The sequence below is a fragment of the Symphalangus syndactylus genome, chromosome 2 (genome assembly GCF_028878055.3).
Source record: "Symphalangus syndactylus isolate Jambi chromosome 2, NHGRI_mSymSyn1-v2.1_pri, whole genome shotgun sequence".
NCBI lineage: Eukaryota > Metazoa > Chordata > Mammalia > Primates > Hylobatidae > Symphalangus > Symphalangus syndactylus.
In genome coordinates, this window is record NC_072424.2 from 51,757,458 (window position 1) to 51,783,251 (window position 25,794).

At 39.1% G+C, this 25,794-nt stretch overlaps 1 protein-coding gene across 1 annotated transcript in view; it reads left to right on the forward strand.

Moving 5' to 3' along the window:
- The window catches only part of LOC129469797 (putative uncharacterized protein encoded by LINC00472), a 190,876-nt gene extending 167,800 nt beyond the window's left edge, over positions 1 to 23,076 (forward strand). Inside the window, exons 6-8 of the mRNA XM_055256833.2 lie at positions 17,740 to 17,884; positions 21,419 to 21,520; positions 22,113 to 23,076. The gene's annotated coding sequence lies outside the window, so the exon portion shown is untranslated. The remainder of the gene's footprint in view (positions 1 to 17,739; positions 17,885 to 21,418; positions 21,521 to 22,112) is intronic.
- Positions 23,077 to 25,794: the final 2,718 nt, after the last annotated feature.

Consider the following 25,794-nt stretch of genomic DNA (forward strand, 5'->3'; position numbering starts at 1 on the left):
TTGGCTCTCTAGAATTGAGAGTAATTCTAGAATCGTTATGATATTTTTTGTGCATCCTTTAATTTTATTTAATAGGACAAGAGATTTTTATTTCCCCCAGGCCGAGGCAATGGAGTATCTCTGAGTAATCTGCAAGCTGGTCCAAAGGGAAATAACAAAGGAGGAAATATTCTTCAGTAAACAAGCCCTGCAACCCAAAAGTGGAGTAAGAATTTCCTGTCCCAGTCTTAGGAGGTGGTCAACAGCTCTGCATATTTCTCCACTGAATTAGATTTCATAACTTCCTGTGATGTCATTTGCTATTTTTCCCCTGCCTTGAGTTAGGACTTCCCTTTCAGAGTTTTGCCAACCCAGTTTTCTTTAGACCACTTTAGAAGCAAGAATATCTACTACAGATTCATGAAAAGAGCACTGAATAAGAAGTCAGGATAAGTGGATTTCTAAGGCCAATTATCCTTCTTACAATTTGACTTCAGAAATGAGTGCTCATACCAAGCTCACATTTCCTAAACAATTCACATTCTTGAAAGGCAGAAAGAGCTGTCTTACGAAATGGTGTGCTTCCTGCCATTGAAAGTATGCCAAAGGACACTTGAAAACCACTTCTTAAGACTCTTGTGCAATTTTTATATAATAAGATTAGACTTGATGGTTCTAAAAAAAAAATCTCTCTGAATCTTGAAACTCAATGATTCTGTGCTTTAGTTCTATGAAAAGGAGAGAATCAGGGAGGGAATGATGAAGGGATCTAGCATATCTATTCAGCTTTGTGCAGATTTCAGCCTTGGTCTCTGGAGTTGCTTCAAGCTTCCTAAAGTGGTACTTCTGCGTGTCCATTCTGACTGCATCCTTAGATACCCACTTTCTGATCCAAAATAAGCATGTCCATATGAATATGTTTAAGTCAGAGGCAGGTAGATGTGTACCCATAACTGGAGGGTGGCTAACCAATGCAAACATAGATTTCTTTACATTCTTATTCTTCTTTTTAAAAATCTTATGACTTTTAAATTGTATCTCATAATACATCTGTTCTAATATAAGATGATATTTTAAATGATCAATTATTGGAGGTGATGAACTTGCCCCAATCCATCTATGCAGATGTTTCTTCCTAAGCACAGGGCAAATGCATTTAGTTTAAGAAGCTCAGGGCAACACGTTTGACTGGCACACTGGATTCAGGTTTATTTTCCATGGTCTTCTCACATCTTTGGGGTCTGTCTTTGCAAGACCCACCCCCTCCATCATACCAGGTCCCCATCTAATATGGAAGGAGGAATCTAACGATAGGAGAGGTTCATGGTGTTGTTTAAATAGCCCCCTCTCAGCTCATTCAAGCATCTCTTCTCAGTCGACTCTGGACTGCTTACAATGACACATTATGGTAGAATTATTTCAGAGACCTGTTTCAACTCAATCTGGGTGTGCCTCATTGAGCTAATAAAATCCTCACCCCTGAGAAATGGTGTATTATGTGTTACATTTTGCTACAATTCATGATATATCTTTGGAGAAGAATTGTACATTTTATATAATTTGTCAAGGACAATTTCAAAATGCGTAACATCATCAAACTCACTGACAACATCTCTAATGGCTTCACTCGGCAGTCAGAGTTTTGCCAAATGCAAGTTAAGACTCAGGCCATCACACACCTGCTCCCAGCCTATTGTTTCAGATGTATCATCTGTTGAAAAGATAACAGAGTAGGAAAAGAATTCATTCTTGAAGCATTTTCCCTCTAATTAAGTCAACAGATGTTGTTTGAAGTCTATACCTGGAAAATTTATTACTTCAGTTTTAAAAAGTAAGAGAAATTCACAGATCTGCCTTCTAAATAATTGTGTTTTTTTGATCAAGGTCACCAGGCTATTAATGACTGATGATAGTCAAGAATTTGTGATGGTTGTCATTCTCAAAAACATTGGAATGGCATTTTCCAAAAGTGCTTTCGTTTGAATTATCATCTGGGCTTTATTGCTCCTGGGCTGGGCTCTCCCTCTCTTGGCGGAGGCTAGACAGAGCTAGCCTTGCTCAAATGGGCTTAAGGGGTTGGGGGAGGTGGCAGGAAGTAGCTCTCAGGACCTTAATGGTTGGATGGAGGCAGACAGCAAACAGTGAAGTCAGAGGTCAAAGTCAGAAATGCATAGCTAAACCAGTCACCAGGGCAGAAACATCCTGAGGCAGGCAACAGTTAACTGGTGCAGCCTGTGAGTCAAAGGGCCAGTGAAAATGAGAACATGCTCCTTCTGCAAGGAGAAGTAAGCAAGATGGTATTCTTGGGAAATAGCCAAGAAGATGAGCTCTTGCTGTCTGCTGAAGTGTGAGAAGCCATGACAAAAGTGACACCCAGTGACCTGTGTAGGCTTTAGTTTCTTTATGTGTTTTCTGGTCTCCTTGCCTAATATGGGTAAGGAAAAGATCACATTCAATCTTATATGTGAAGTCTAATATATCATCATCATTGTAATTGTCAAAATTTGTTTTACAATTAAGAAATAGATGAAAAGATAGATAACCTAAGAAAAACTAAAAAAAAAAGCAAAAACAAAAAAACAAAAAAAAAAAACCAGCTGCATAAGAATATTTTCCTTTTGTGACAGAACAAAATAGGGCCAAACATTTTGGTGTGCTGTTTTCTGTCAATTTAGTCTGTTCTTGTTAGTTTCTAATCAAAGTACTTACTTAGCATTCATGATTGCTAACATTTGTGATAATTATAATTGATGAGCAAATTATCTATTGTTACCATGACAGTTCTGGTATTTTCGCAGATCAAAATTTATATACAAGAAAAAAAATCCCAACATGAAAGAATTAGATATTTTTTAACACCAGGTCTCAAATTACCCACCTACTTTGACAGTTTTCGTGTCTTGATTGAATATTTTATTATGATACTACTTAAGATAAAAATGTAAAAGCTAATTTATAGTGACATCTCTTTATGTAAAAGGTTCCCAAGCTGATTTATTACCAGGTTGAAATGTGTCAGTGAATACAAACATTTCTAAGGTAAAGAGACTTTTCAATTTTCTTTCACACTCTTAGTCATACAGCTTCAGCTAAATAATTTGTATGAAAAACAGGGTCTTTTAATTTTACAATATGCCACTTTATTTTCCTATGATATCTCTTTTAGTTTTATTCTTCAATTCAATTTGATACCTGCTGTGTTCTGTTCTAAGTAAAAAATTTGGAAGCTATTCCCAATTATAATTCATTTTGATACCTGCACATTTGAGGGAACATAATGCCAAAGATTCAAACTTAGTTCTTCTCAGACTGGATTCTTTACTTATCATCCTCTATTCAGCAAAAAAGTAGGTAATCAGTTGCCAAATTGATGCTGTTTTTCCAGTTTTCTAACTGCCTCTGCCATCCTGATTTCGTCTCCTGTTAAATTTATTACATTATGTCATTCTGAAAGGAATTTAGAGAAAGTACACATATATATAAAATTATTTAACCATATTTTATTTTTGGTTGAGGAAGAAGGGGTTAAGGGACTACGTCTAATGATTTACTTACAGTTCTATAGAACTATTCACTGATACAATTAATAAAATAATGCACTGTAATTATAATATAATTTAGATATTCAGGAGCTCTGGGTAGTGATAGATGAATATAATTGCTGAGGCTTAAAAGGATGTTTATAAGTGAATTCATTTCAAGGATTATTAAAGGGCAAACAGATGACATGAGATTTTATATTGGTGGTAGTTTGTGTTACAGGAGCATTAGAGGTATTGTAAAGTAAGAAGAGAAGATGAATCCAGGAAGGTGCTATAAGCAGGACAAAGAAGAAACAGCAAAGGAAGCACAAGCTGAAGAAGAAACTGCTTATGGCTTAGCGCAATATCTTCTGGGACAGTGCATGATACAGGAGGTGGTAGTGACAGTAGTTTGGTGGGAAAGAAAGATGTGTTTGGTGGCAGCATTTTGGTGGGAGGAAAAAGGAGAAAATAGGGAAAAGATTAAGGGCAGAGAGAGACCAGACGGTGATCATAATGAGCCAAAACCCAAAAATGTCACGGACTCAAACCTTAGCGGTAGAGACCCAATGAAATGGAAGATTAACAAAAATAGAAAAAATATAATTTATTTTCATAATTTAATGTACTTGTATCATATCTTATCAAAAAGTATTTGAGGTGAATTATTGAAAGAAAGAGAAGATGTTTATTATAAGATTAATAAAAATAAGATTAATAAGATTAATAAAATAGAACCAAAAGAGGAAGGGGCAGCATATGGCAACCATAAACATCAGCAGAGAGGCTGTGTGTGAGCAGATACCCCAGAGCTTCCTCCTAGCCCCGATGAAGACGGAAACTTTATAAATCATCAACCATTCATTCAATATCATTACCTGAAATTAGGGTACCCACAAAATATTTGTCAGAATAAATCTTCCTGGTGAGAAACAGCTCCTGTGTGACAATAGGAGTAAGATTTAACCAATAATAACCTCAATATTTGTTTCCCAGTAAATAGAGAAATTAGATTTGCATAGCTAATTTTGAAAGCAACCTAAGATAAAAACTCATGGCTAACAATTGAAAAAAACATATCTACAAAAGCAATGACAAAAAAGTCATTGTCTAAATGCGTAGTCTGACTTGATCCAAGGACATTGATTCACATTGATACAGGAGGCGGGTAGAGCCCGAAGGACCCCTCACCAGGGACCCCGCCTTTCTCTGCTTAGGGTAGGTCCTGTGCCCATGGACCCAAGTGAGGACAAGCATTTCTGTTTCCGTGCCCATAAAGTTGCCTTTTGGCCTGCCACACCCCCAATCCTGTGCCCATAAAAACCCGAGAGACCGTAGCAGGCGCAGACACAAATGGCTGGAGGTCAAGAGGAGCAGAAAAGCAAACACTCAGACACCAGCAGACATCGGCAGGCCATCGGTGGTGGGACGACGCGGAATTCAGTCGGGGTGATTAGAGGAGAGTCCCGCTGCTGGGTAGCCCGGCTGCTGGGTGGCCCGACTCCAGGAGAAGACCACCTTCCCAACCCATCCTCCTTCTGGCTCCCCATCCACCTCGCTGAGAGCAACCTCCACCACTCAGTAAAACTTTGCACCCATCCTCCAAGCCCACATGTGATCCGATTTTTCCGGTACACTAGGGCAAGAACCGGGGATACAGAAGGCCCTCTGTCCTTTCGATAAGGCAGAAGGTCTAGTTGCGCTGATTAACACAAGTCAACTGTAGACGGCAAAACGGAAAGAGCGCACTGTAACACACGCCCACTGGGGCTTCGCGAGCTGGAAACACTCACCCTAGATGATGCCATGGGGTCGAAGCCCAAATACGCTCCCCATGACCTGCCCGTCTGCATGCTTCCGCTAGTGGTTTGAGCAGCGGAGCACCAAAGAAGCGAGCTGCACCCCTGTCGCACACCCGGCGAGGGGGATAAAGGAACACTCCTCCCATTTCAATATTTAATAAGCACTTATGCTGGGTACTGGGACATGTTTGTGAACAAAATATCCATGATCCCTGCCCTCATGGAGCTTACATTCTGGTAAAGGAGTCAGAACATAAAGTAAAAAAGATATAGAAATAAAATTACCACAAATTATGATAAGAGCTATGAAGAATATTAACACTGCTACCAAGAGTTAAAGGGGCTGGAGGGTGGTTTCCTTGTGTAGATTTGGTATCAGGAAAGGCCTCTTTGAGATGACATTAGGAGTATCTGGAGTATTGAATAGACCCATGACACAAGATAATCTTTCCCAATTAACCTCTCTGCCAGGCTTTCAACATGCACCATTTAAACAGTGTCTGTAAGACCATGCACTCCAGGCAAATTACCTGGAGTGCAGGTATTCTGTACGAGAATTAAGAAAATGTCATGAATTTTAGAAACCAAGAAGCTCGTTTTAAATTTAACAAGTCTAAGCAACATTTTAGCTCAAATGCAAGCTAGAGATGGTACTGAATAAACAGTGGGGTTTAGAGAAGACAGTCATAAAATATGAAAGAAATACAGACATGGGTTTCAGGTGTTGTTTTAAATTCGAATTGTGTTAACAACAAGTATAGTGAGTCCAAGTCTTCCTTCCATACTCAGAGGGTCCTCTGGATCTCCGAAGTGACTGCAAGCCACCATGCCCTGGGCAGCTCCACTCTCACAAGCTCCTAGACTACACTAAAAGGGTCCTGACTGCCAGGCAAGATTGAGGGATATCTCAATCCTTCTCATATGAGCAGCTAACGAGTCTCTTTAGTTTAATAATCCAATATTGTACTATGTTTAAAAATTAGTTTCTTTTGGATAAAAAATTCTGTTTGCATAAAAAGTTAAGTGAAAGCAAATATACAATGAAAAATAATTCTCCTTCTGACTTCAGTCTCAAAATCTCTCACCTCCTTCTCCAAAAAGCTGCCAATGGTAAACAGTTCCTTGTGTATAATTCAAGATATGCTTAATGTACACACAAGCAATGATACTTGTATTACACACATGCACCCTGCCACTGCCCCCCCAACACAATTTAAACCCTAATAGCAGAACAGTACATATATATCCCATGTCACCTTTCCTCTCATTTAGCAAAATATCTTGGAGGTCATACACCGCATTTTATAGATCTTAGTTTGATTAATATCTTCCAGTTGATCCTTCTGATTGTGTTCCCACTCTTTGCTGTTATTAACAGTGCTAAAATAAACATTCTACATAAGTGTTTTTGTGCCCGTGTGTGAGCATATCTGGAGGAAAAATTCCTTTTTTTATTATTATTTTTTAATTTCAATAGGTTTTGGGGGGACAGGTGGTGTTTGGTTACATAAATAAGTTCTTTATCGGAGGTTTCTGAGATTTTGGCGCACCCATCACCCAAGCAGTGCACGCTGTACCCGATATGCGTCTTTTATCCCTCACCATACCCCATCCTTTGCCCGGAGTCCCCAAAGTCCAATGTATCATTCTTACACCTTTGCGTCATCATAGCTTAGCTGCCACATATCAGGGAGAACATACAATGTTTGGTTTTCCATTCTTGAGTTACTTCCCTTAGAATAATAGTTTCCAATTCCATCCAGGTTGTTCCTTTTAATGGCTGAGTAGTATTCCATGGTGTATATATATATACACCACATTTTCTTTATCCACTTGATTGATGGGTATTTGGGCTGGTTCCATATTTTTGCAGTTGCAAATTGTGCTGCAATAAACTTGTGTGTGCAAGTATCTTCTTTGTACAATGACTTCTTTTCCTCTGGGTAGATACCCAGGAATGGGATTGCTGGATCAAATGGTACTTCTGCTTTTAGTTCTTTAAGGAATATCCATCCTGTTTTCCATAGTGGTTGTACTAGTTTACATTCCCACCAACAGTGTAAAAGTGTTCCCTTTTCACCACATCCCGGCCAACATCTATTTTTTTATTTTTATTTTTTTAATATAGCCATTCTTGCAAGAGTAAGGTGGTATCTCATTGTGGTTTTGATTTGCATTTCCCAGGTAATTAGTAATGCTGAGCAATTTTTAATATGCTTGTTGGCCATTTGTATATCTTCTTTTGAGAATTGTCTATTCATGTCCTTAGCCCACTTTTTGATGGGGTTGTTTGTTTTTTTCTTGCTGATTTGTTTCAGTTCATTGTAGATTCTGGATATTAGTCCTCTGTCAGATGTATAGATTGCAAACATTTTCTCCTACTCTGTGGGTTGTCTGTTTACTCTGCTGATTATTGCTTTTGCTGTGCAGAAGCTTTTTAGTTTAATGAAGGCCCATCTATTTATGTTTGTTTTTGCTACATTTGCTTTAGGGTTCTTGATCTTTCTCTAAGCCAATGTCTGAAAGGATTTTTTCAATGTTATCTTCTAGAATCTTTATGGTTTCAGGTCTTAGATTTAAGCCTTTGATCCATCTTGAATTGATTTTTGTATAGGGTGACAGATGAGGATCCAGTTTTGTTCTTCTACATGTGGCTTGCCAATTATCCCAGGACCATTTGTTGAATAGGGTGTCTCTTCCCCCTGTATATTTCTGTTTGCTTTGCCAAAAATCAGTTCACTGTTTAAGTATCTGGCTTTACTTCTGGGTTCTCTATTCTGTTTCATTGGTTTATGCACCTATTTTTATACCAATACCATGCTGTTTTGTTTACCATGACCTGATAGTATAGTCTGAAGTTGGATAATGTGGTGCCTCCAGATTTTTTTTTTTTTTTTTTTTTTTGCTTAGTCTTGCTTTGGCAATGAGGGGCACTTTTTTGGTTCCATATAAATTTTAGGTTTTTTTTTTTTTTCTAGTTTTGTGAAGAATGATGGTGGTAATTTGATGAGAATTGCATTGAATTTGTAGATTGCTTTTGGTAGTATGGTCATTTTCACAATATTGATTCTACCCACCCATGAGCATGGGATGTGTTTCCATCTGTTTGTGTCATCCATGATTTCCTTCAGCAGTGTATTGTAGTTTTTCTCGTAGAGGTCTTCACGTCCTTGGTTAAGTATATTCTTAAGTGTTTCTTGTTTGTTTGTTTCTTTGTTTTTTTTGTAGCTATTGTGAAATCTTGATTTGATTCTCAGTTTGGTCGCTGTTGGTGTATAGGACTGGTGTATAGCTACTGATTTGTGTACATTAATTTTGTATCCTGAAACTTTGCTGAATTCATTAACTAACTGTAGGAGCTTTTTGGATGAGTCTTTAGTGTTTTCTAGATATATGACCCTATCATCAGCAAACAGCAATAGTTTGACTTTCTCTTTACTGATTTGGACACCTTTCATTTCTTTCTCTTGTCTGACTGCTCTGGCTAGGATGTCCCATACTATGGCAAATAGAAGTGGTGAAAGTGGGCATTCTTGTCTTGTTCCAGTTCTCAGGGGGAATGCTTTTAACTTTTCCCTGATCAATATAATTATGGCTGTGGGCTTGTCATAGCTGGCTTTTATTACATTAAGGTATGTCTCTTCTATGCTGATTTTGCTGAGGACTTTATCATAAAGGAATGCTGGATTTCATCAAATGCCTTTTCTATATCTATTGAGATGATCATGTGATTTTTGTTTTTAATTCTGCTCATGTGATGTATCACATTTATCGCTTATGTATGTTAAATCATCCCTGCATCCCTGGTATGAAATCCAACTGATCATGGTGGATTATCTTTTTGATATGCTGTTGGATTTGCTTAGCTAGAATTTTGTTGAGGATTTTTTCACCTATGTTAATCAGGGATACTGGTCTGTAGTTTTCTGTTTTTGTTACGTCCTTTCCTGGTTTTGGTATTGGGGGAATACTGGATTCACAGAAAGATTTAGGGACAATTCCCTCTTTCTCTATCTTTTGGGATAGGGTCAATAGGATTGGTACCAATTCTTCTTTGAGTATCTGATAGAATTCAGCTGTGAATCTGTCTAGTTTTGGACTTTTGTGACAATTTTTTAATTACCATTTCAATCTCACTGCTTGTTATTGGTCTCTTCAGAGATTTGATATCTTCCTGGTTTAATCTAGGAGGGTCATATAGTTCTAGAAATGTATCCATCTCCTCTAGGTTCTTAGTTTATGCACATAAAGGTGTTCACAGTATCCTTTAATAATTTTTTGTATGTCTGTGGTATCAATTGTAATATCTCCTGTTTCATTTCTAATTGAGCTTATTTGGATCTTCTCTCTCCTTTTCTTGGTAAATCTTGCTAATGTTCTACCAATTTTACTTATCCTTTCAAAGAAACAGCTTTTGTTTCATTTATCTATTATATTATTTTTTGTTTCAATTTTATTTAGTTCTCCTCTGGTCTTCTTTATTTCTTTTCTTCTGCTGGGTTTGGGTTTGGATTGTTCTTGTTTCTCTAGTTTTGTGAGGTGTGACCTTAGATTGTCTATTTGTGCTCTTTCAGACGTTTTGATACAGGCATTTAATGCTATGAACTTTCCTCTTAGCACTGCTTTTGCTGTTATCTCAGAGGTTTTCATAGGTTGTGTCACTATTATTGTTCAGTTCAAAGAATTTTTAAATTTCCATCTTGATTTCATTGTTAACCCAACAATCATTCAGGAGCAGGTTATTTAATTTCCATGTAACTGCTTGGTTGTGAGGGGTTCGTCTGGAGTTGATTTCCAGTTTTATTCCACTGTGGTCTGAGAAAGTACTTGACATAATTTTGATTTTCTTAAATTTACTGAGACTTTTTTGTAGTCTATCATATTGTCCATCTTTCTTGTGTCCTCTCTTGATGTGGTGTTCTCTCCCTTCCTCTAGGAAAGGGGCTTCCTGAGAATTGAACTATAGTGATTGTTTTTGCTCTTATGGGTCTAGCCACCCAGCAGAGCTACCAGATTCTGGGCTGGTAGTGGTGAGTGCCTGCACAGAGTCCTGTGATGTGATCTGTCTTCTTTCATGCACGTCCGTGTGAAGAGACCACCAAACAGGCTTTGTGTGAGCAACATGGCTGTTTATTTCACCTGGGTGCAGGCGGGCTGAGTCTGAAAAGAGAGTCAGGGAAGGGAGATAGGGGTGGGGCCATTTTATAGGATTTGGGAAGGTAATGGAAAATTACAGTCAAAGGGGTTGTTCTCTGGTGGGCAGGGGTGGGGGTCACAAGGTGCTCAGTGGGGGAGCTTCTGAGCCAGGAGAAGGAAATTCACAGGGTTAATCACTCAGTTAAGGTGGGGCAGGAACAAATCACAATGGTGGAATGTCATCAGTTAAGGCGGGGCAGGGCCTTTTCACTTCTTTTGTGATTCTTCAGTTACTTCAGGCCATCTTGGTGTATACCTGCAAGTCACAGGGGATGCGATGGCTTGGCTTGGGCTCAGAGGCCTGACATCTTCAGGTCTTGTAGCCATGGATACCAGCACCTGCTCTGGTGGAGGTAGCAGGGGAGTGAAGTGGACCCTGTGAGAGTTCTTGGTTGTGATTTTGTTTAGTGCCCTGGTTTTGCGTTTGTTGGCCTCCAGCCAGGAGGTGGAGCTTTCAAGAGTGCATCAGCTCAAGTCTTATAAAGAGGATGAAAACTTGCCCTATAGACACCTGGTTAAGTATTCAGGTTTCTCAGGTAGTGGGCAGAGGCATAGGGCTCCCAAGAAGTTATAGCCTTTGTCTTTGGCTACCAGGGCAAGTAGAGAAAAATCACCAGGTGGGGGCAGGGATATGCCTGTCTGAGCTCAGCCTCTCCTTGGGTGGGGCTTGCTGTGGCTGTGGTGGGGGATGGGTGTGGTTCCCTGTCCAGTGGAGTTATACTCCCGGAGTATTATGGCTGCCTCTGCTGAGTCATACAGGTCACCAGGGAAGTGGGGAAAAGCCAGTACTCAAAAGCCTCAACCCGCTCCCAAGCAACCCACAGTCCTAACGGCTGGTCTCACTCCCACTGTGCCCCCCAAGTACAGCATCGAGTCTATTTCCAGGCAGCTGGTGACCAGGGCCAAGAACTTGCCCTAGACCATGAGCCTCCCCATTGAGAAACCAAGCAGACTCACAGTTTTTTGGCATCTCAGGGAGCCTGCAGGGGTGATCCAGTTCTTCAAAGGGTCTGTGGATTCTCTTGGCTTCCCTGGTATGTTTCTGTGGTAGTTCTTGAAGCAAAAGTTCACGATGTGAGTCTCCATACTGCTCTGTCCATCTGAGTGGGAGCTGCAAGCTAGTCTTGCTTCGTATCCGTCATCTTAATCCCCCTGAGGAAAAATTTCTAAATTGGAATTGCTAAGTCAAAGGAGATGCACATTTTAGGTTTTGTAACAATTACCAAATTCCATTCTAAAGAGGGGACACAAATTTATATTCCCATTAATAACAAACGAAAAGCAAATGTCCATGCGTCAAACAACATGGTAACTGTTTTACTTATAATAATCTTTAGAGAAGGTATGATTATTATTCCTAATTTAAAACTGAGTTAACTGAGGCACTGCTTAACTGAAGTAGATTAAGCAACTTGACAAAAGTCACACAGAATTAACTGAATAAACTGGGAGCTGGGGTCAACAGTCTACCCTCTTACCCCTTATGCTATACAGCCTCCCTGAATTTCAGTCCCAACTCTCTCACTTAAAGCTGACAGCCTGGCCAAATTGTTTACCTCAGCTCTATAGTTTCTTTATATTTAAAGGGTGATAAAATGTATCTCAAAATATTAATATGAGGATAAAATGAGACAATGTCAAGAAAATTTCATGCAAGAGGGATTAAACAAATGTAAATTTGCTTTTTTCCTATTGAGAAACATAAATCACAAAGAAAAACAATCTATTTCCCTGGCAAATTTTTTTCAGTAGCTAGAAAATTAAAGAAGCAAATTTGACCCATTTTAATGTTAAAATGAAGGCAATAAAGCCAACAGATATTAGGAGCTGTGATGGGACTCCCCTCCCTGTCTTTCTCATACAAAGTCTTTAATGCTGATGGGTTTGCTTTTGGCCTAGCTTCTTTGCACAGTATTGTTTGCAACCAGGGTCATTCTGCTTGACTGATTCCTTAATGCCCAACCTTATTCTCTTTCTCTAGAAATGTGGATGGAATAAGGATTGCTAAAGCTATGTGTTCTGGGAACACTGAACCACCTATTCCAAGACAGCCTTGAATGAAACTTCTCTTCAGTCTCCACAATCCAGGACTGCACAAGGAGGGTGACTCATGCATTTCTTTACTCCATATAAGTCAGTTTCACAGTGTGCAGGATGTTCATGTACAACCTCACACTGCTGGCCTGTCTCTTCCCATCTCTGAGTGGTCAGTATAGCTCAGTAATAGGTTCCAAATGGGAAGGGTGACATTTATCCATGGCTGAGCTCAGAAAACTTACAACCACATAAAATGTCAAAATTTAAAACTCACTGTTTTTACAATCAGGTTATAAAATAACAAACACCCTGACAATTATGCTAACTCTATCCCTCACTTTCACACTTGCCTGATCCATTACCCTACGTGTGAGTCCTGATGCTTTCCTCACCCCGATACGTCCATATTATGCTCCCTACCCCATTCCCTCTACAACAAGGGTGCTAATCAGAAATGGAGTGAGGCTCAAGTATTTATCCATTCATTTTTCTCCACAAATATTTTCTAAGGGCCATACACTATTCAAAGCACTGGAATGAATATGCTTGTCTTTCCTTCTTTTTTTCCTTCTTTCTTTTCTTTTTCTTTCTTTCCCTTCCTTCCTTCCTGTCTTTCTTCTTTCTTTCCTTCCTTCCTTTTGTTTTCTTCCTTTCTCTCTCTCTCTTCAATTATTTTCCTTTCAGATTACGTAATTATTTTTACTTGGAAAATTTAATATTTTATCTCTTTTAGCTGGGTCAAATATGTCTAATTTCAAAGTAGCCAAGTCATAATTTCCTATAGCACCAAAAAGTGTTTCAGCTCATAGATTTCCAAATAATGTAATTTAGAAAATAGAAATAATTGCAGATTCACACACAAAAATTTTTATTTTTATTTTTTTATTCTTTTTTTTTTTTTTTTTTTTTTGAGACAGAGTCTCGCTCTGTTGCCCAGGCTGGAGTGCAGTGGCGCAATCTCAGCTCACTGCAAGCTCCGCCTCCCAGGTTCACGCCGTTCTCCTGCCTCAGCCTCTCCGAGTAGCTGGGACTACAGGCGCCCGCCACCTCTTATTTATTTATTTTTTTTTTGAGATGGAGTCTCTCTCTGTCACCCAGGCTGGAATGCAGTGGCACGTTCTCAGCTCACCGCAACCTCCGCCTCCCGGGTTCAAGCAATTCTCCTGCCTCAGCCTCCCAAGTAGCACACAAACAAATTTTAAATGATCCTATGGACAAAAGGTTCCGTTCTTTCCATTAGTGCTACCACTATTGCACATTTATGAAATGTACACATTATGTACATTTAGAGACATGTACAAGGAAAATCTGTCTCTAAAAGGCTTCCAAATTTAGTAAATTGGGATATTTTACAATCACCTGTTTTAGTTTATGATAAATACAATTTACTTCTTCATTTTATGCACTCTGGTCAAATTAGAGCAGTTAGTTCATGCTTTAATGCATTAACAACACAGCAAAAAGCATATAAAAATATAAAAGAAAACCCCCAAACCACATGTCTGAGTTCAAAGCCTGTTAAGCATTCCTGTGCACCAGAAATAGAAAAGAAATGCAGAACTGAGCAGAGCTGAGGCCGCAGCCATGCTGGGCTCTTGTCCTGAAGTAGGCAGTGACAGCTGAGAACCAGGGAAGGATAATTGAAGGTGTTCCATGGAAATTAGCATACTGGAGCCAGATTTGAAAACAGAGGCTAGATGAGGCTCCTTCTGTTAAAAGGAGGTTAAAAATGTGCAGCCAACCATTCCCTGGGGCTATGGCTTTGCAGAGAACTTCAGAAACAAGAGAACTAACACACATTGCACTTGAGGAAGGGTGCTAAATGCACCTGGCCTGGGGCCTGATGTCCTATGCCTGCTGAGACCAAGGGCAGGTGTTCTGCAATGTCATACAGCACTAGGTTTGGAAGTAGGGTTCAGGAACCTGGGAGAAGGAAATGCAAAACCTCTAGATAGAGAAATGGGAAGAAAGAGAAAGAAGGGGAGCAATTTCATTCAACATGATGCTGCAAAACAGAATTTCAAAGCAGGAGAATTCTAATGCTGTGAAAGTAATCCTGCCAAAAATCAACAATTGGAACATAATTTCATTCCAGGTGAAATTTTATTAAACTGGTCTAGCCAAAACTTAAGAATAAATATGCTTTGAGTGCTTAAGGGGAAAAATGGAAAAAACTATGCAATTTTTTTAAAAAACATAAAATGTGAAAAGCAGACAGATATGAAACAAGCCAAGTAAATTAAAAAGCAGGATGATTAGACATCTTGGAAGTTAAAAATATATTCATTGCAATAAAAATTCAAAGATATGGTAAACTTTGGAACAGAGGCAACAAAAGAAAAATAATAAATTGAAAAATATTACTGAGGGATTTACCCAGAAGACAGCATAGAGAATAAAATATGGAAGAATGCTAAGCAGAGAGATCACACAGTGTAGTATGCCTGGGAGAGTCCCAATTTACATCTGTTGTCCTGATATAATTATTAGTGGCACTTCTTTTAACTCCCAAATGCATCTTCCCTGATTCTCAGGGAAGGAGAATCTGAGAATTCTGAGAATCAGGGAAGGAGAAGTGAAGGTGCTCCATGGAAATTAGAAGACTGGAGCCAGGTTTGAAAACAGAGGCTAGGTGGGGCTCTGGTTATATAATAAATATAATTATATAAATATAATTTATTAGGCAATAAGTTATATGGTCACCTAAAACTATATAGGATAGTCTGAAGACAAATAGGACTGCCTATTTTTCTTTAAGGAAAGAAAAAGTAGAGAGCGTCACAAGAAAGTAATATTTGGAGAGAAAAGAGCTGTGAGTTTTCCAAAATTGAATAAAAATATGTCCTCAAATTGAAAATGAACTATAAAAACCAAGAAGGATCTACAAAAATATATTCATACCCAGACTTATAAAACTGGAATACATCAAGAATTAGGAGATGTTTTCACCAGTTACAAGGAGAAAAACAGGTTACCAACAAGAAATGGTAATTAAACAATAAATCAAGTGGGTTTCTCATTAGCAACCATAGATGCCATGAAACAATAGAGAAATAAATTCAGTGTAATGAAGGGAAACTGGAAATTTAGAATATTATATCCAAATAACTTAGTAACACAAACAAGGTGCTGGAAAATAGATTCTCAATCTATAATATATTCCTGTTTAGGTTCTTGGGTTTCTGAGTAGGATATAGGATAAAAATACTAGATAATTTCAGATATTTTTAAAATTATAGTTATAATTAATATATAATTCACAGCTTTGTATGTTAAAAGCTTAAAAATATTTTTATTGGGAATTAACAAATTGAATATATCTATATATGGAAATGTAAAGGGCCAAGACCAGAGAAGACAATTTTGAAGAACGACAAAATCCCTCTAAGGGTTATCAAGATGTATTGCAAAGTGATGATATTTAAGACAGTTTTGCGTTAGCATAAAAATAGACAAATAAAAATATGGAAAAGAATAGAAACATTTGTGACCATTTGTTTCATGATAAAGCATAATGTAAATGAAAAAAGAATGGTACTTTTAATAATGATTTTGGGTCAACTGGTTATCTATATGAGGAAAAAACACATTTTGACATCCTACCTCACATGACACACAAAAATCAATTCAGGGTTGGGGGTATATGCCTACCTGAAAAGCAACAATTAAACATCAGGAAGGTAAGAGAGAATATCTTTATGACCTTAAGATGGGTAAATTTTTTTTTAAGAAAAATAGTGATTAATGGGACATAATTAAAATTAAGAACCTCTGTTCATCAAAAACCCCAGTAAAATAGTCATATGGTTTGGCTGTGTCCCCACCCAAATCTCATCTTGAATTGTAGATCCCATAATCTCCATGTATCATGGGAGGGACCCGGTGGGGAGTCCTTGTATCATGGCGGTGGTTTCCTCCATGCTGTTCTTGTGATAGTGAGAGTTCTCGTAAGATCTGATGGTTTTATAAGTGTCTGGCATTTCCCCTGCTTGCACTCATTCTCTCTCCTGCCACCCTGTGAAGAGATGCCTTCTGCCATGATTGTAAGTTTCCTGAGTCCTCCCCAGCCATGAAGAACTATGAGTCAATTAAACCTCTTTTCTTGATAAATTGCCCAGTCTTGTGTATTTCTTCATAGCAGCATGAGAACAGACTAACACAAATAGTGGAAGAGAAGACCACCAACTGGAGAAGATACTTTCAATATTTTTACCTGACAAAAGATTATTATCCAAAACATATTAAATGTTTCTGTGAAGCAATATAAAAGACAGACAATCCATTAAAAAATTGGAATAAACTTGGATATTGAACAGGTAATACATGAAATATAATACATAAATGAATGATAGCCATATAAAGTGCTCAAAATCATTAGTAATCAATGAATTAAAAATTGTGTGCATGCAACTACACACTCATCAGAATAGGTAAAATCTAGATAAACAAGTATTACCATATATTGAGGATATGCAGCAGTTGGAGCTTTTATGCACTACACATGGGAGCATAAATTGGTACAACCTCTTCAGAAAACTATTTGGCAGTAACTACTAAAGCTAAACACATGCATAGCCTACAACCCAGTAATGCCAGTACTTCACTCCTAGGTATATACCCAACAGAGTTGTAAATGAAATGTCAATGAAAGGCAGGTACAAAGAATGAAATGAAATGAGAGAATGTTTAAAACAGCATTGTTTGTAATCCCCAAACACTAGAAACAATCCAAATGTCCAGCAAGCGTAGAATGGATAAATAAATTGTGGTGCATTCGTTTAATGGGATACTTCATAATAATAAAAGTAAATTAATCATCAATATAATCAATAACATAGATGAGTCTAATAACATAAGAATGAGCGATAGCAGCCAGATGCAGAGTTCATGTAAAATTATCCCATTTATAAAAAGTTCAAAACAGGCAAAGCTAATCTATGGTAAAGAAGACAGATATGGTTAACCTTAAGAAGAGAAGGGAGATACTGAGGGTGATTCAGGGTATTGCCAATGTTCTACATCTTAATCTGGGTTATAATCACACAGATGTATTTACTTGGCGAAAATTTATTAAAATCAACATTTCTGCATCTAAGTATGCTCATCTGTATATATTTGCTATACATGAAATAGAAAAATAAGGCATAATCTTAGGGTTACTAATATAGAAATAGAAATAATCTTGATATTTTTCAAACCTCCAGAGGAATCAAAAGAAGGAGGAAGAATAGAATGATTTGGAGGAACAGAAGGAGAAAGTAGAGGAGTTGAAAAAAAGGAAGAAAAAGAAAAATGCAGAATCCTTTGTCAATCCAACAGAACACAGCAAAAAAGCAAAGAAAGTGAAAGGTAAGTAGATAGCACAAAAGGAAATGGTACAAATAAGCCCAAAAGTGTAATGTATCAGAGTCACTGTGGATAAAATTCACCTATTAAAAGGCAGAGATGGGATAATAATAACATAAATTCTGCTGTATCCTGGTTATAAAAGGCACACCTAACACCAAACTAAAAGAAAATTTTGAACATAAAGTTTTGAAAAAGTAAGGGGTTTTTAGAGTAAGATGATGTGTTAGTCCATTCTCATGCTACTAATAAAGACATACCCAAGACTGAGTAATTTATAAAGAAAAGAAGTGTAATTGACTCAGTTTTGCATGGCTGGGGAAGCCTCAGGAAACTTACAATTATGGTGGAAGGGGAAGCAAAAACATCCTTCTTCACATGGCGGCAGCAGAAGGAAGTGCCCAGCAAAGAGGGAAAACCCCTTATAAAACAATCAGATCTCTTGACAACTCACTCACTATCACGAGAACAGCAGCATGGGGGAAACCGCCCCATGATTCAATTACCTCCCACCAGGTCCCTCCCTCCACACGTGGGGATTATGGGAACCACAATCCAACGTGAGATTTGGATGAGGACACAGCCAAACCATATCAGGTGCATTATAAAATAATGGAGAACAATCCCCAAGCCAATAAAATAATCTTTAACTTGTATGCACTTAAACATAACATCGCACTAGGCAGAGAAAACTGACAGGATTACAAAAACTGACAAATCCAGAACTATAGTAGGATATGTTAAACACTTCAGTAAGAAAAAAGGTCAAAAATAAAAAAGAAAAAGAAGAAAAAACAGATCAAATAGAAAAAAGCTAGAAGAATATAGAATATTTGAAATACTTGGTTGTACCTAGCCCAAGCTTAGCTCTCTCCCTACTCCTGCCTATCTTCCAAAACATACACACCTAAATCCTCAGGCTACTCAGAAGTGAGTAGAAATCAGTTACAAGCTCTCAAGCTACATCTTGTAGAGAAATACCCTCACATTCAGTTAATAAGGGAAGGGACCTAAGGGGAGTTCGCTCAATCTATACCAGAACAAAAAACAGAGTTTAGATGCAGAGCTCACTGAAAATATGAACAAGATGAAAAAAGAATCACATGAGAACTAGGTAAGCAGAATAAAAAATAAGAATGAAAGAAACTCTAGCAACAAATAACACAGAGAAATATTCATGCTATAGAAAATCTTATTAAGTACATGAAATGAATAAAATACCAGCTCAAATGTAAGATGATAACAATACAGAATGATGTAGAAATGGAAATTGAAAATATAAGGAAACAAATTGAAACTAAAATAACACCATTACAGAACTTATAAACAAATTACATGCAGAAAGAAATTGAATGGACATGGCTGAAAAATAAATTGCTCTACAAAGAAAAGGCTTGAGATAAGCACAGTAAAATCAACGGAAAAAGATTAACAGATTAGTAGAAATAGAGAGAAGATAATAGCTAAGGAGTAGTGACAAATATGCCATTATATAAAGATAATAGGTATCTCTGAATTGAAAAACCAGTAAATGAGTCAGAAAAAGTATTCCAATAGAAAATAGAAAAATAATCCTGAAATGCAAGAATAAGACACTCTGCAACTCAAAAGTGCGTATCATATTCCAAGACAAACATATTCAACACTATTTTTCTTAAGTCATATTCTGTTGTTACTGAATTTAAGAATAAGAAAAAATTATTTAACCATCCAGAGACAAATAATAAGACTCTTATATTTGGGAGCAAAGCAGACTGGACTCAGTCTTCTCTGGAGTAACATTCTAGGTTACAGGATGATAAAGCAATGTCTACCAAATTCTAAAGGAAAAGAAATGTGATCCAAAAATATTGTATTCCACTAAGATTCCACTCAAGTATAAATACCATAAATAGATATTCTTAAATGCGAGAGAATATAGTCATGTATTGCTTAATGACAGGGATACATTCTGAGAAATGCATCCTTAGATTGATCTCGTTACTGTGGGAATAGTGTACTTACACAAACCTGATGCTATAACCTAATACACACCTAGGCCATATCATATAGCCTAGATCCTAAGCTACAAACCTGTACAGCATGCTAATGTACCAAATACTGTAGGCAAGTGTAACATAATGGTAAATATTTGCATATCTAAACCTATCTAAACATAGAAAAGGGATAGTAAAAAAACAGTATAAAAGTTTTTTTTTGTTTGTCTGTTTGTTTTTTAATGGTACTCTTGTATAGGACACTTAGTATGAATGGAGCTTGCAGGGCTGAAAGTTGCTCCAGGTGAGCCAGAGTGAGTGGTGAGTCAATGTGAAGGCCTAGGATATTACTGCACACTACCGTAGACTTCATAAACACCATAGAATTAGACTCCAGTAAATATATTTTAAATTTTTTTCTTCAGTAATAAATTAATCTTAGTTTAGTGTAACTCTTTTACTTTATAAACTAATAATTTTTTTTACTTTATAAACTTTTAAGTTGTTGAGTTTTTTTTTTTTTTTTTTTTTTTGAGAGAGAGTCTTGCTCTGTCGCCCAGGCTGGAATGCAGTGGCGCCATCTGGGCTCACTGCAAGCTCCGCCTCGCGGGTTCACGCCATTCTCCTGCCTCAGCCCCGCTGAGTAGTGAGGACTACAGGCTCCCGCCACCAGGCCCGGCTAAATTTTTTTTTAGTAGAGACGGAGTTTCACCGTGTTAGCCAGGGTGGTCTCTATCTCCTGACCTCGTGATCCGCCCACCTTGGCCTCCCAAAGTGCTGGGATTACAGGTGTGAGCCACCGCGCCCAGCCTGTGGAGTCTTTTGAAATAACGTCTAGCTTAAAACACAAATGCATTGTACAAAAATATTAGTACAAAATAGAACAAATAGTATAGTTAGTATAATATAGTACAGTAGTACAAAAACATTTCTTTATATCTTCGTGCTATAAGCTTTTTAATTTTTTTAAGTGTTTTTGTTAAAAACGAAGGCATACACATACCCATTAGCCTAGGCCTACACAGGGTCAGGATCATCAGTTTCACTGTCTTCTATCTTCACATTTTGTCCCACTGGAAGGTCTTCAGGGGCAACAAAATGCATGGAGCTATATCAGGTGCAGTGGCTCATGCCTGTAATCTCAGCACTTTGGGAAGCTGAGGGGGAAGGATCACTTGGTATCAGGGGCTGGAGACCAGCCCGGGCAATACAGTGAGACGTCGTCTCTGCTAAAAATTAAAAAAAAAAAACACACACAAAAGAGTTAACTGGGCATGGTTAACTGTAGTCCCAGCTACTTAGGGGGCTAAAGTGGGAGGCTCGTTTGAGCCTGGGAAGTCAAGGCTGCAGTGAGACCTCGTTCTGCCTCTGCACACCTGGGTGACAGAGCCAGACCTTGTCTCAAACCAAAACAAAAACACATGGAGGTGTTATTTCCTGTGATAACAGTGTCTTCTTCTGGAACATCTCCTGGAAACTTACCTAAGTTTCCTCTTGAGCAGGTGTCACTCTTTCCAGAAATATGTCCACAGATATTTGTTTGGTTTGTTTCCTTTTTCAGCATAGATTTGCTTGTAAGTAGATAATGCATCATGAGCATCTTCTCTATTGATGAAAATCTTTCGGTGTTGGGATCTATTTATAACTGCATCATCACAAACATGTGAGTAATGCGTTGCACTACATTATGATGGCCATGAAGTCACTAGGCCATAGGAATTCTCAGCTTCATTATAATCTTAAAGCACCACTGTCATATGTGCAGTCCACTGTTGACTGATTATTACGTGGCACATGGCTGTGAAAAGATGATAGCACGCATTAGCTTTCTTGCGGCTCCAGGAACTGTCCAGCACGGTAAGTGAAATTTTTTAAAAAATCCTAAACATAGGCCGGGCGCGGTGGCTCACGCCTGTAATCCCAGCACTTTGGGAGGCCGAGGTGGGCGGATCACGAGGTCAGGAGATCGAGACCATCCTGGCTAACACGGTGAAACCCCATCTCTACTAAGAATACAAAAAATTAGCAGGGCGCGGTGGAGGGCGCCTGTAGTCCCAGCTACTCTGGAGGCTGAGGCAGGAGAATGGCATGAACCCGGGAGGCGGAGCTTGCAGTGAGCCGAGATCGTGCCACTGCACTCTGGCCTGGGTGAAAGAGCAAGACTCCGTCTCAAAAAAAAAAAAAAAAAAAAAAAAATCCTAAACATAATATTGAGAGATTTGCAAATATCAAGGTTAAAGGGAATATTCTAAAAGTTTCAGAGAGAAAAGACAGCAACAGTGAAGTCATGCAAGGAGCATCAACTTCAAAAGTCTGATGAAAACTGACTTTGAACTTAAACATCTTTACCCAGCCAAATCATTCATCAAGTATGATTAGAGAATAAAAGTATTTTCCAATCTCTAAAGACTCAGAAAATGTATCTCCCCCGCATCGTTTATTATGAGGTTACTTATGGGTCAGAAAGAAACATTGAAAAAAGTAATTAAAAAGGGGGAAGGCACGGGATGTAGGAAACAGCAAGTCTAACCTGGGACAAGAAGAAAGGGAAGATCCAAGCTGACTGCTGTGCAGCAAAATCATTCCTAAAGTAGGGTCTGAAAATAAGTGTACATTTTAAAAAAGGTGTATGCCGGGGCAGAGTGGTATTTCATAAACTTGATAGTATCCTTAAAATGGCTATCATAAACCTAAAGATTGGCTAAAGAAAAAAAAAAAAAGACAAGTAGAAATTTGAGGGAAAGGGGCACTGTACACAAAAACTATGTTATGTAATCACTGTTTGGCTCAGCAATGAAACACATTCACATAGTTGTGATAATGTAAGCAATGCCTGCTGATTTTTCAAATTCTAACGTCTAAACAGAGTCAAAACATAGACAATCAAACTGTAGTTATATGATAAAAGGTAATTTTTTTCAGGCTCACTAATACAAAAGTGAAAACAAATCTTGCAAAGGTAAGGAAGAGAAAGTGGGGAGAGATTGAGGGCCTTCTTCACCTTACAAGGTATGGGGTCAAGATAGGTTGTGTCTAACTAACAGAACAAGAAATCAGGGGAAAACATATAGTCTTGGAGGTATGAAAGTAACCAAAAGAGGAATTAAAAGTAGTAAAACTTGCTGTGGGAAGAGGAAGAGAGGGGAGTCAGAGGAAGTATAAGTGAGCTAAAACCTCATTTACCATGGCAGGAAGTTGGTAGATAATGTTTAAAGTAGATGATCCTCCCCCGCCTCAGCCTCCGGAGCAGCTGGGACTACAGGCGCCCGCCACCACGCCCAGAGTCTCGCTGTCGCCTGGGCTGGAGTGCAGCGGCGCGATCTCGGCTCACTGCAAGCTCCGCCCCCCAGGTTCACGTCATTCTCCCGCCTCAGCCTCCGGAGCAGCTGGGACTACAGGCGCCCGCCACCGCGCCCAGTAGAAAAATAGAATATAAAAACTTCTCTACTTGTGACTCACCAACGCACCGGAACAACTTTTAGTCCTGCAATCATGAAGCATTCATTGAACATCATCGACATATTATCTTCACCCTGGATGCTACAAAAACAAAGAAGAAGTAGATAAATATCTTGTTCTAACTTTGCTGATTAACAAGAAAACAGTTAAGCCTTGTACATTTCACAGTAACGAAGAAAGGTTCATAAACATTTTATCAGGTCTGAAAATTTCTCACCAGATTTATGTGGAAACTGTCTGGGTGAACCTGCCTTCGTGCAAATTTGAAATGTCTTATTAAACTTAAAAATAAACATTGTTGGAGCCAAGATGGCCGAATAGGAACAGCTCCGGTCTCCAGCTCCCAGCCCCAGCGACACAGAAGACGGGTGATTTCTGCATTTCTGCTTGAGGTACCGGTTTCATCTCACTAGGGAGTGCCTAACAGTGGGTTCAGGACAGTCGGTGAAGCGCACTGTGCGCGAGCCGAAGCAGGGCGAGGCATTGCCTCACTCGGGAAGCGCAAGGGGTCAGGGAGTTCCCTTTCCTAGTCAAAGAAAAGGGAAACAGACGGCACCTGGAATATCGGGTCAGTCCCGTCCTAATACTGCGCTTTTCCAACGGGCCTGGAAAACGGCACACTAGGAGTTTGTGTCCCGCACCTGGCTCGGAGGGTCCTATGCCCACAGAGTCTTGCTGATTGCTAGCACAGCAGTCTGAGATCAAGCTGCAAGGCGGCAACGAGGCTGGGGGAGGGGCTCCCGCCATTGCCCAGGCTTGCTTAGGTAAACAAAGCAGCCAGGAAGCTCGAACTGGGTGGAGCCCACCACAGCTCAAGGAGGCCTGCCTGCCTCTGTAGGCTCCACCTCTGGGGGCAGGGCACAGACAACCAAAAACTCAGCGAGAACCTCCACAGCCTTAAATGTCCCTGTCTGACTGACAGCTTTGAAGAGAGTAGTGGTTCTCCCAGCACGCAGCTGGAGATCTGAGAACGGACAGACTGCCTCCTAAAGTGGGTCCCTCACCCCTGAGCAGCCTAACTGGGAGGCACCCCCCCAGTAGGGACAGACTGACACCTCATTCAACCGGGTACTCCTCTGAGACAAAACTTTCAGAGGAACTATCAGACAGCTGAATTTGTGGTCTCACGAAAATCCGCTGTTCTGCAGCCACCGGTGCTGACACCCAGCCAAACAGGGTCTGGAGTGGACCTCTAGTAAACTCCAACAGACCTGCAGCTGAGGGTCTTGTCTGGTAGAAGGAAAATTAACAAACAGAAAGGACACCCACACCAAAAACCCATCTGTACATCACCATCATCGAAGACAAAAAGTAGACAAAACCACAAAGATGGGGAAAAAACAGACCAAAAAAACTGGAAACTCTAAAAAACAGAGCACCTCTCCTCCTCCAAAGGAACGCAGTTCCTCACCAGCAACGGAACAAAGCTGGATGGAGGATGACTTTGATGAGTTGAGAGAAGAAGGCTTCAGACGATCAAACTACTCTGAACTACGAGAGGAAATTCAAAACAATAGCAAAGAAGTTAAAAACTTTGAAAAAAAATTAGAAGAATGGATAACTAGAATAACCAATGGAGAGAAGGGCTTAAAGGAGATGATGGAGCTGAAAGCCAAGTTTCGAGAACTACGCGAAGAATGCAGAAGCCTCAGTAGCAGATGCGATCAACTGGAAGAAAGGGTATCGCTGATAGAAGATGAAATGAATGAAATGAAGAGAGAAGGGAAGTTTAGAGAAAAAAGAATAAAAAGAAATGAACAAAGCCTCCAAGAAATTTGGGACTATGTGAAAAGACCAAACCTACGTCTGATTGGTGTACCTGAAAATGATGGGGAGAATGGAACCAAGTTGGAAAACACTCTGCAAGATATTATCCAGGAGAACTTCCCCAATCTAGCAAGGCAGGCCAGCATTCAGATTCAGGAAATACAGAGAACGCCACAAAGATACTCCTCGAGAAGGGCAACTCCAAGACACATAATTGTCAGATTCACCAAAGTTGAAATGAAGGAAAAATTGTTAAGGGCAGCCAGAGAGAAAGGTCGGGTTACCCACAAAGGGAAGCCCATCAGACTAACAGCTGATCTCTCAGCAGAAACTCTACAAGCCAGAAGAGAGTGGGGGCCGATATTCAACATTCTTAAAGAAAAGAATTTTCAACCCAGAATTTCCTATCCCGCCAAACTAAGCTTCATAAGTGAAGGAGAAATAAAATACTTTACAGACAAGCAAACGCTGAGTGATTTTGTCACCACCAGGCCTGCCCTAAAAGAGCTCCTGAAGGAAGCACTAAACATGGAAAGGAACAACCGGTACCAGCCCCTGCAAAAACATGCCAAATTGTAAAGACCATCGAGGCTAGGAAGAAACTATAGCAACTAACGAGCAAAATAACCAACTAACATCATGATGACAGGATCAGATTCACACATAACAATATTCACGTTAAATGTAAATGGGCTAAATGCTCCAATTAAA